Source organism: Meleagris gallopavo, chromosome 1, assembly GCF_000146605.3.
Source record: "Meleagris gallopavo isolate NT-WF06-2002-E0010 breed Aviagen turkey brand Nicholas breeding stock chromosome 1, Turkey_5.1, whole genome shotgun sequence".
Classification (NCBI taxonomy): Eukaryota; Metazoa; Chordata; class Aves; order Galliformes; family Phasianidae; genus Meleagris; species Meleagris gallopavo.
This window is the reverse complement of record NC_015011.2, coordinates 99,046,657-99,058,706: the sequence shown is the minus strand read 5'-3', so window position 1 is coordinate 99,058,706 and position 12,050 is coordinate 99,046,657. Positions and strand designations below refer to the sequence as shown.

The following is a 12,050-nucleotide window of genomic DNA, read 5'->3' as shown; positions in this document are numbered from 1 at the left end:
ATGATTTAAAAAAATTAAAAAAAAATAAAAGTAAAACTCCTTCTGTCCACAAATATCTCACCCATTAACCACAATGGGAATTTAATTCGACTCCAGAAAATTCTTCTTTAGTTCTAGTCTGCCTACCTGCACTTGTACGAATTGACAGAGACAGATCTTGCTGCGACATGCAGTATACTGCTCAGGATTTTATTTGCAGAGTGATATTTTATCAGTCTGACAGTACTACTGAATTCAACCGATTTTAGTCTGTAACAAATTGAACATTGTGCAGACCTAAACAGTTCTGGTGAAAAAGCCTACACACTTTCTTACCACTTACAGTGATAAAATGAAGTAGTACACAAATAACATGGACGTTCGTGGCACAGAAAGAAGTTTAGCAGTATCTTTTCCATCAAGTTAAGAGAGGTTTTGTCTGTGTGCTTAAGAATTTCTTTTAAAATTTATTTAGCACAGAATTATGTGGATGCCTCTGCCTGTGTCTGCAGACACACTCTTGTACTGCATCCTCTTTATTTTCATCAAGTCTTCATACCCACTGTGATCAACTACACTAGATAAGATAGATCCACTGTATCTAGCATGGTGGGAGATTCTAAAGGAATAAGAAACTCTGCACTGAATTTTCTGACTGCCAGGTCCCAAAGGCCTTCCTACGACACCATTACTCTTTCACATCAAATCTCACAGCCCCATTCTCTTCTGCCTTGTTCTGCTTTAGTGGAACCAACACATCACAGGTGGAACCTGAAGCCCATTCTGGCACTGTCATGCCAAGGTCACTATGTCAAATAGGTACCTGTCACAGATGCTCCCTCCATCCAAGGGGAAACTTCTTCAAATCATACTGGAGCCAAAGCCTGTCAGAAGGAGCAGAGGGAACCTGGGTCAGGCAATGGTGGCACCATCGCCTTTCTAAACACTAAGCTTCCCGATGCCATGTGTAACTAGGACCAGGAGCAGTCATATGGAGGCAACAGAGGACAAAAGGCCCCACATTCGCCCCAGCCTGACAAGACAGCATTACAGGGGCAGTCTCTGGGCTTTGAACTGTGATGAAGGACACTGACAATATTGCCTGTGAATGCAAAAAAAAAACCCCACCACAACAAAATGCCAGATCAAGATAAGAGTAGGTAAGAGCAAAATGACCACAGAAACTCAAAGACTTGGCTGTAAACAATTTTGAGAAAGATCCAGACAGAGGGAATAGGGGTTGGGAAAACACAGCTACCTTACAGGTACCTGGCAGTCTGCAGGCAGGCACTGCATTTCTTTCTTTTTTGTTGGATGCTGTATCAAGGAAACTTTTCAATCTCTAGCAAGTGACTGAGAAAGGAGAAGACCACCTGTGTGCCTTGAGTGCCTCCCAAAACAGGTGTTGCTCTTGCCCACATTTATATTTATACCTCTGCCAACTATGTCACAGATCTCACTGTATTGTGTTCACTGCTGACCTGCTGTGCAGCCCCAGGAGCTGATGTACTGAGCAGACTGTGACTCTTGACACTTGCTATAATACACTGGGGTGAACAGACTCCACAATCCAAGCTTATTAGGAAATACCGGCATGTAGCACAAGCAGTTGCTCCCATCTACGTAGGGGTACCTCTCAGCCAGGGTCTGCTGGTACCTCATAGTCCCTTACCATCTCCCATTGGTTCCACTCCTGTGTCTCTTTGATCTTCTCCTTGCTTGCTTTCTTCTGTGCTGCAAGGATGCAAGAGAGGAATAAGGGATATACAGGATCATATGAAACATATTTCAACTGTATTTATTTTACTTTCATTTGAACCACAATATCTGGAACAAGATGCCATGCCAGGGCTGTTATGAAAGATGAGCCTTACGCAATACAAAGACCTGAAAAGGTGATTTTATCTGTCTTTCAAGGCTTGCATTCTTACCTTTTCATAAGTAGACTTTCACAATTGTTCTGTTGATTCTGAAACAGCTTTCAAAATAAACGTAATGGCCTGAACATAAAGTATTTGGACTTTTTTTTTCCTATTATGCTTTCCCACTATTCCTATTATATATATATTTCTCCAGCTGTTACTAACAGAATATAAGATTCATGATACAAAACTTGTGCACATTTTTTTGTTTGTTTTCTTGTTTTTAAAACATTTTATCACAAGAAGCAATGCACCCTATAATGAAATTGTGGAGAACATAAGTTTATTTTTATTAAGCTAAACTTATTGAAAATGTCTGCCTGATTCTTGTACAGATCAGTTTTTTTCAGCCAGGCTAACTTTCCCATAGCACAAAGTACTGAAACTGTTCTTCATATTAACTAGAAGATGTTGATCTCTTGGCTGTTAATCTCAGAAGAGATATATACAAAGCCACTATTCTCAAACATAAAGGCTATATAGCACAACATAGCTCAATATCAGCATTTGACTGTAGCTGCAATCTCCATTATAAACACTACATCAGAAATGCTAAGTCATGGCCTGAACCAGTGATTGAGCACCTGGTGGGAAGGCAGGGCAAAACCAGGGGAGCTCAGATGCAAGCAATTGTCTTGCTCCATTTTATAGGAGGGAGAGGATGTTCTTTGATATATGTATACCTGATGTGAGATTAAGAAACAACAATTCAAGTACTCGTCCAATCAGTTTATTACAAATCTTAATCAGAGAGATAAGGAAGGGGAGGCTGGTGACTATTTCAAATTAGGGTGATGGAGAAGGGAAAGCTAGTGATAGGAAAGAAGCAAGAATTATGAAAAGTGGGGATAGTCATCACCAAGATCCAGCAGCATCCCATTGCACATGGTTCTAATGGTCCAAGGCAAAAGCACAGGGGAAGGGCAGCAACAGCATGGACAGCCTTGGGCAGCAAGCAGGCACAGCGACAGCGAGTCCAGGAGGAAGTAGCAAGTCTCAGGTAACAGGCCCAGGAGAGTCAGCAGGCAGGTATTACATCATGAGGCATCTGATATCAGACACCAATCCTGACACCATTGAAGGTCCCTTTTTATCTTTCTTCTTCTGCCAACGTAGCGTTCCTGGGCGCTTGGGTAAGAGCACCCTGAGATGGCTATCTCCCTCAAGATAAGCCCACACAAAAGACTGCTTCCTGGCTATTAAGCTGCAGCTTATCTCTCTCTCATTGCCACAGCCTGCAAATCTTCAGACAAAAGATTTCACCAACTTACCTGGACTTGTCCATCTGTGTCCTTCAGACAAAGGATTTCTCAACCCTTGACCAGGACCTGTCCACCGGTCCCTCAGCAAGCTTTGAGACAATGGTGCAAAAGAATAATCTCTAACAGCAATGCACCTTAGTGACCAGAAGGGATGCAGCCAGGATCTATCCTTGCCCAGATATCATTTAAGTGTTGGCAATGGAGGCAAGGGTATCTTACTGGAGATCTCTGCCTGTCAGAGGTTTTCTGAAGAAAGCAGTTTTTCTTCCTTTGTTTCTGCATCTACAGCTGCTGCATTTGGGCTCATTCTCATTTGCTGCAGCCTAGGACTGTGCCACTCTGCTATTATTGCTGTACTTTCTATCACATTATAGCATTACAACTTCTGAAGCTTTGGTTGGCCAAAGAGGTGGCCCTTGATAAATATGCAACACAAAAGTAAGTGAAAGGATATGATTACAATGTACAAAAAAGGGTGTCTTAAAGAAAGACGACTTCTATATAGATTTCTTTCTTGTCTTAAAAATGGCAATGCTTTTTCTGCTTCTTTTCAAACTTTATTCCATCTTGTCTTGAATAAAAATGGGTTATGTGAGGCAAATAATGGAGAATGAGAGAGAATTGTAAAAGGTAGTTGTTATTTTTTGTTGCTAAGTACTAAGCTGTCTACCACATTGAAGAAAACAGAAGCCCAGAAATCTTCTAGGGCTGTGGAAAATTGTGACATTCATAATGATGTGAGTGGAGAGGGTCTAAAAAATGGCATGAGTTACTGAAACTTGCAGTAGCTGGTCATCAAGATCCTGTATCAACCTGCTGACTCTAAAGACAATCCTATGTGAAACATACAGTGATTAAATACTGGTGACCGACTGAGGTGAGTGTTGTTAATTTGGCAAGCAGCTAAGTACCACCCAACCTCCTCTACCTTCCAGTGAGATGGAGGAGAAAAATCAGAACAGAAGATAAAATTATATAAAATATATACATATAATTTTATTATATATATATGTATATAGCCTTACATATATTAGGGTAGCCCTAATACATATATACATAACTACAAAACAAACAATGCAGAAGGCAATTGATCACCACCCACTGACACGTGCCCAAGCATACAGCAGCTGTCCTTTCCTGGCCAACTCTTCTCAGTTTTATAGGTTTTTATTCATATGATACCATATAGTATGGAATACCTCTTTGGGCAGTTTAGCTTAGCTGCCTGGTTCTGTCCATTCCCAGCTCCTTACTCTCTTGCTGGCAGGATAGTATGAGAAGCTTAAAAATTGCTCAGCAAAAAAGTAAACACTGGTATGTTTTCATCATCATGGGTTTTTTTTTTCTTTTTTTTTTCTCCTACAATCAGAACATATCTTCATACTGGACACTATGAAGAAAAATTGAGTCTATTCCAGGTGAAACCAGGGCAGTGAGGCAGAAGAGAGAGATTAACCACTATTAATCTGTAAAGGGCACAGTGCAATCTTTTGGTACAGCCAAAACCAGCACAGTTTTACACCAAGGTATGCGGATACACTTGAAAACAGATGTCCTCTTGTCCACTATGTTATTACTTGCAGCCCTAACTGGACTGCTTGAATGCTCAGTAGACTGCTTACCTGTATCGTGGCACTGTGGATCTGAGAGTCTGAAATTCCTTTATGAAAAGTGAATCTCCAAGTAAGTGAGGAACAAACATATCAGAAAGCAACCAGCTCCAAAACATAGGTAAAGGGCAGAAAGGCAATACATAGTCTTATCAAGGCCAGAGCAGAGCACCTAGGATTTCTATTAGTATAAAATTCTCAAAAAAATCATCAAGCTATGCAATTAATTAAAAAAAAAACAACTTTGAACTTATGTTGCATTTGAAATGCATTAGAGTTAATGGAGAAAAAAAAAAGTAAAAAACACTATTCCATAAATCAAGAATGTCTGTGACAGAAGGACTTTTTGATCTGTGACAATATATTTCTTTAAAACGTCTCAAATTGCCAAGCTGTCCATAATTTAGGAGATGGACTGTAGAGAGAAATGTGACTTCAGATGCCTCCAGTGCTTACATCCATTTGTTTGCATTTTCTCAGTTTAGCTCAGGATAAAAGATGAAGATAAGGCTACTCTCAGAAGTACGGTTTTCTATGAACTGGAACAGAAGGATAAAAAAACCATAGTAATTAATGTTTTTATATTCCATCTTGCTAAACTTCTATTTAAATGTAGAAAAGATGTTTTGAAAAGCAGCCTTTGCCAAGTTTAGGACACCAGATGCTACACTGGAAAACTGCCTGGTTGTTTTCTGTGCCAGTGAAAGGGAAGGCCATTGCATCAATGAGGAAAGAATTACAGAGAAAGTGATTTCTGGGTACATTGTTGAATTATGGTATAAATACATGTGGAAATTGAATTGTCCTAAATCTGCTGTATTTGAATTTGTAATTTTAAAATTATTTTAGTATTTTTTGAGGAAATGTTACTGGAAAATATTAATGAAACAGTTATATGATATAAAGTAATAGTTAAGCAAAATCTGGATTTGCAAAACAAATGTAATCCGCGTGTGAGAAACATTCAAGGTCAAAAATTTCAGGTTAGGCAAGTAACTTATTGATAGCAGCAAAGTTTATTCGTTATTGCAATAATGGGCGCACGCCCCCTATTGGCAAGGGAGAAATTGCGCACCGGTCAGCGAAATTCATTCCGTTATATACTCTAAACCTGACACAGGTAATGCTCTCTTGGCACTAGCTCATTGGTTGAGCATCTCAGGCTCACAATTTCCTCGACGCTGTTGCTATGATACATTTCTGTACAAGGTCCCTTATCAACTTGTTGTTTTTGGCATGGTTTGTATTTTCCCACGGAAATAGGAGGGCAATATTTCCAAGAGTTCCACATTTGTTCCGTCCCATGCTAGGCTCTCTCTCCACCCTGCATATTTGCCTTATCTTGTGCCTGGCTCAATTCTACCCCAGTCAGAACACCCCAAAAACTTTTTACTCTGTTCAGAAACTTTCTTAGTGGAAGAAAAACAACTATTTCACAAGAGGGTTATAAGTTCAGTAAAGGTCTATACTACACACAGAAAATACTGGAAGCTGGAAGCTTCTACTGCAAAAACACAATGTACTTCTCAAACACACAAGATTTCTCCAAAATGAAAAACAGTTTCTATAGATATAAATATTAAGAATCTACATTGGTGCACTCCCTCCTTCTACATAAGTGTTTACGTGTATTGGTTTGGATTTCTTTCATTACTGTTTTACATTGTCTTGAGACTAACAGTACATAATTTGACAGGCTACAAACAGAGATTTTCATTATAAGCACATGAATACATATATATACTGTCCAAAATATTGTAGAAATGATTTCTTTGTTCACATGTAGGACAGTCAAAAGGAAGTTCAGAGACTGATTCCATGCTCAGCAGGATGGAGAGGAGTCTAAATTTCCATTAATTTTTCTTGTGGACAGAGAAGGGAGATGGTTAGCAGCCAAGATTTTTGCTTTCTTGCCTCTTTTCCAGCGAAGAAACTAGAAATGCTGGAATACATGATATTAGGAGATTTTTACTTTTGAATCGAAATTCAAGTATAGATATGATATATGAACATATATTACTGCTTTTTTAGTATTTGTTCTATTTTCCCAGAAAGTTGTTTCTCAAAATTAATTTTCTTACAGGGTCACTGATATCAGATGAGTCAACTTATTTAGAAGCTGACTTATGTAGATAACTGTCTACAGGTATTTAATAAGTTATGGAATTCTATGTTAAAATGTGTCATTTACCTTTAAAGATCCAGTACAGTGTAAACATAATGATCAAAGAAACCACAACTGTGATAACTACAGAATGATTGAATTATTTCATGCCACGTGTAAAACACTTGATCATAGAAACTGTGGCTGAAGATGTAAATAACTTTAAGAGAACTTTCTCATAGCTACTGAAAGTTCTCCACCATAACATCATCATCTATAGGAAGAGAGCAAAACTCAGTAAGTAACAAAGCATATTAGGGGTGACCCACAGAGCTCAAAGACAAATTAGAACTAAGTATTAGTCCTATTTACTTGATTCTCATCTTGATATCACAGAAGTTGTCACAGAAATGAAAGAACATTTATCTTGTAGAACAGGACAAAGAGGACAGAATGTATATCCTGCAGAATAAGCAGAGCAGATATGGTAGTGAGTGAATGAAGGCCTCTTACTTCAAAGGTATTTAAAAAAGGGAAAAAAAGAATTGTTGAAACAAATTTGTTTCTCATGACTGCAACATGAGAAGGATCTCTCTCATCTACATTAAGTCAAATATGGTTATTGAGGGGAAAGAGGACATGAGCTAGAACACTGTTCAGCTACGAGCTTGACATATTTTGCTTCTCTCTCATCTGTCTTAACACATATACTGCTTCACATCTTTGGAAGACCTGTTCATCTCAGGTCATGGAAAAATGATAGAAAAGGCATTAGAATTTCTATCTTCATCTTCACTGAAATAAATTAACATAGAGTCTACTAAATATTAAAATTATTACTAGTGCATTATTTTTGTATCTGATTAACTTGTTTAACCTACTTACCTTCACAAGCAAGTTGTGATTAGTATGTATGATTCAATCACTTTTGAATAAGCACTTCCAGTGCAGAGACAAGTTCCTTTCTGTGGTGCCCAGCATCAGGCCCAGAGGCAGTGGACACAAACTGATACACATATAGAACTTCACTGTATGGGTGAGTGAGCACAGGTTGTCCAGACAGGTGGAGTTTCCGTCCTTGGAAATATTCAAAAGCCACTTGGACACAGTCCTGCTATGTGTGTCCCCGTTTAGTCATAGGGACTGAATCAGATAGCATCCAGAGATCCCTTCCAACTTCAGCGATGCTATAGTTCTGCGAGCAAGAAATTCAGAACTCTGTGAGTTGACGTTAATAGCTGATACGGAAGTCTGAGTATCCATGATGTGATACACATAGATTTAGAGGTTTAGATTATACTAGATTTAAAGCATTTTCCTACGCCAAAAGTCTTTCTAGGAATGAGGCTTGCAGCTATCAGAAGCATTAGTGATTGTCTCACAGACTGGAGAACACTTGATGTGCATTGAAGGAATTTCTAGTTTAATTTCCTCTAGAAGGAACTCAGTTAGTACACATAGGAGTGACTAGAGTGTGAAGAAAGATAATGTGCATTAAGTGAAAGTAACCAAATAATTTGTCTAAAAATAAAGTTGGACTGTTAAAACAATCATTTTAAAAAGTGGTATGAACACAGATGATTTTGCTCATTGTCTGTCTATAACATTAAAAATGTAGTAGGAAGGACTGTGTATTTTACATTTTCAATGTACAAGATTGCATTTATTGAAATGGATTTTGCAGATCAAAAATAAACAATTATTTTTTGCTTAATTTTTCATTCCTCTAGATCATTGCTCCACAATAAGAAAAAAATGAAAGCGAGCCTAGTTTTTTATTTTTCTTTTCTTTCTTTCCAAAATTCAGCTCACACTTCTAAGTATGTTGTTAGGGGGTAGAAAAAAAAGCAAAACATCCTAGTATTGATACAATTCTAATAGCAATTTTCTAAATCAATGTTGTAACTCTTGCTTAGCAAAAAAAGAAAAAGAAAAAAGGAAATTGTAGTAATGACAGTTGTATTAAAGTGGATTTTTTTTTCCTTATTTCCCCCTTCCCCTTAACTGTTGTTCCTAGGGTGAATATTTTATTTTTCTAAGAAATTAAACCACACTTCCATCACACAGTTTTACCAAATGTACTTTATGTTGTAGACCACGTATAGAATTACCGAAGGCAGATTAATGATAAAACATCTTATTTACTAAACTTGAGATGAAAAAATGAATTAGAGTGAGATACAAGAGAAGACATGATCCTCTCTTGCATTATCCTATATACATTAACACCTTACATTTAGACTTCATCTTCACATAGATGTAACTTCAGTCTTGTCTTCAATATCTCATCTGAGGAACACGTGGAGAACTAAAAAGTGCCTTTGAAACTAATTTTGTGTTTAAGTTTGCTTTCTTCAAACTTTTTTTGAACAATTCTACTGAAGTTCCACAGTATTTATCTGCTTGTAGCCTCATTGAACTTAGTCAAATGAGGATACCATCTCTAGACCATGTGTTTAACTTCAAACTGAACTCCGAAATTAATCTATTATACTGTCAGGACTCAAAGCTATCAAAGTTATGAGAAAAGTTGGAAGAACTCATTACTTTCAAATGTCATCTTTTTTTCCTCTGCTGGTACAGACTGGACAAAGATTTCTTTCCAGGGAGCTGAGCATAATATATCAGTAGTGCATGAAAAAATGCTGTATGTATGTTCATCATTTAGCAGAGTTCCTATTTCACCAACACAAAGCAATTATTATTTTAAGAGATTCAGAGGCACAGCTTTACCCATTTCTCTCTCAGATGCGATTTCCTAATGCTTGCCAGTGGAATAGTTGTCTCTGAAATCTCACATTGGAAAAGCCAGAAAAACATATCCAGGCTCCAGCACCTGATATGAGAGTCATTGAAAGCCTTGAGTGACTTCCTGATTTCTAATTAAATAAGACATCTCTGAATCCTACAAAATTCCAAATAATAAGACTAAACATACTGCCTTGGAAGCCAGCCAGCCCCAAACAGAATGGACTGAAACGTGAGTAATATTCTAAGAAATAGAGCTGAAGTTTTATGATCAGAGTAAACCTTCATAAGCAATGAAGCTACATACTCTACAACAACTGCTTTGTCTTTGATACTCAGATAATTCTGTTGCCATATGCATGAATGTGTAACGCATGTTGGTATGCTGATGACATTTATCAACAGCTCAGCTATTATCTTTATTCGAATGAAACTGAATTTTATTGACTTGCAAATGAGTAGCCTAGGAACATCTATTCTTCATATTAAACACAAGAATTATATCCTGCTTTAAAAAATTAAAATTAAAAAATAGACAATTTCAGTACAGATAATGAAATATTGCCACTGACATTACACAATATCTGCAAAAAAAAAAAGTTTGACTGAATTGGTTGATTCTTTTATTCACTGTCCTCAACATTTGAGAGTTAAGCTGAGACAGCAATTAAGGTAACAATATAAAAATCCAGATTTAGAAAATGAACTAAACAACTTTAGCATGCATTCTGATAAAGGATACTTGAGCACCAGAAGTAAATAATTCTAATATTTGAGTTGGATGTAAAAAAAGTCTAATTTACCATTCTTTCCTCTTCACCATCTTGTTCTTCTCAGGTACTGCATTAATAAGGGAGCCTTAGTATCTGACAAATAACAAGAAGAATGATATATTCTCCCAGTGCACAATAATATATTTCCTTTATTAAATACAAAATAAATCAGTGGTACAGAGAAACTGTGATGAGTCCATCATTCTCCAGTTTAGAGTTGTTCACTTTTTTCCCCAACTGACATTAACAAGTCATTTTCTTTTAACAGATTTATTTCCTTCCCAAAGTGAAAATTACAGTAATATTTATTTTTTTAAAATGATTTTACCATAAAATGAACCTTTAAAGTCATATGCATATTTAAAGCAGATTCGAGGGAATTTTTCGGAACATTTACATAAATGTGTCACAGGGTTGTTACTTCTTTAAATGTTTCGTCAAAACAAAATCTTCATTTGTACCTCATCCATATAGCAAGCACTAAATACATATAATTATATATAAAAATATTTTTAACTGACACATTCTGAGTACTTCTGAGTTCAAGCCACAAAACTTGAATTCTGATGTAACTCAGTGGTTGTTTACTCCGTGCACTAGGCAAATGAAGCTGTCTGGCTGCTGTGTAGTTTTATTTAACTTAAAAATCAAAGGAAGAGATTAGAGCTTGTTTTCATAATCAGATTGATTGGTAATTAAGTATAAAGCTGTTATATACAGAATTTATGATACTTTGTAGAAAAGATAGGAAAGTTACAGTATAAAAAGAAAATATATGATTTGCTTTGGTTAAGTCTAACAGGAGAGAATAAGGTAACATCAGATTTATCCAATGACATGTTGTCTGTCACTGTAACAGAAATAACTCAATAGCTTAAAATCAAGTATTATAAATTACACACACAAAACAAACACAGTGTCTCCCAAACGCTATTTTCAGAGGTTCCATCCATGTAGTACTTGGCTTTTTCCATAGCGATAGTGGAGCATTAGCTACAAATACATGTCTTCTTAAAACCAATCTGTGTTCTAGAAATGTTTGAAATATATTGTAAGCTTGTAAACAATATTTAACATTCTAAATACATGTCAAGACATGAATTACAATGTTTCTAACTACGATATGTTACTCTACTGAAATAAAAAATCATGTAAACAAACCATGAATTAACACTTTGAGTGTATTTGAAACTAAAAACTACAAACTATTTCTAAACAACAGCGTATTGATTACTGTAGACACAAAGGTGTAGTACTAACCATAAAGACAGATCACATCTCCATATCAATCCAAGATAATTAAAAAAAAAACAAAACATTTATACAGCAAATGCTGAATTAGAAAAAAATGCAAACATATCAAAACTATTATCATTTCACAAACAGTCATTTTTTTTAGAGCTGTTCTTCCACATTGTTATGTATTTTTAGCATTTTGTCATTTTTAGCATTTTGGAGAAAAAAGTATGTGAAAATCTGCTTTCTAGGTTGTCTTTTCTTTAGTTTTGTTTTTCAAAGTTTTTCTTATTTGTTCTTTTAAAGACTATTGTTTCCAGGTCACATGCATTAAAAACCAAGAAGATTATGTCTGTCAATTGGTTCCCTGACTCAGCAATATGTAGAATAGGACCTAAAATCAGAAAATTATATAT

General features: G+C 36.4%; 1 long non-coding RNA gene across 2 annotated transcripts in view; it reads right to left on the bottom strand.

The window, feature by feature from the left end:
• Positions 1-10,503: 10,503 nt before the first annotated feature.
• Positions 10,504-12,050, bottom strand: part of LOC109365625 — a 2,355-nt gene continuing 808 nt past the window's right edge. The window contains exon 3 of one of the 2 annotated variants that reach the window (XR_002111336.1): positions 10,504-11,427. This is a non-coding gene — a long non-coding RNA (uncharacterized LOC109365625). Of the gene's footprint in view, positions 11,428-11,856; positions 12,029-12,050 lie in introns of those variants that run through there. The other variant, XR_002111335.1, reaches the window with a different exon arrangement.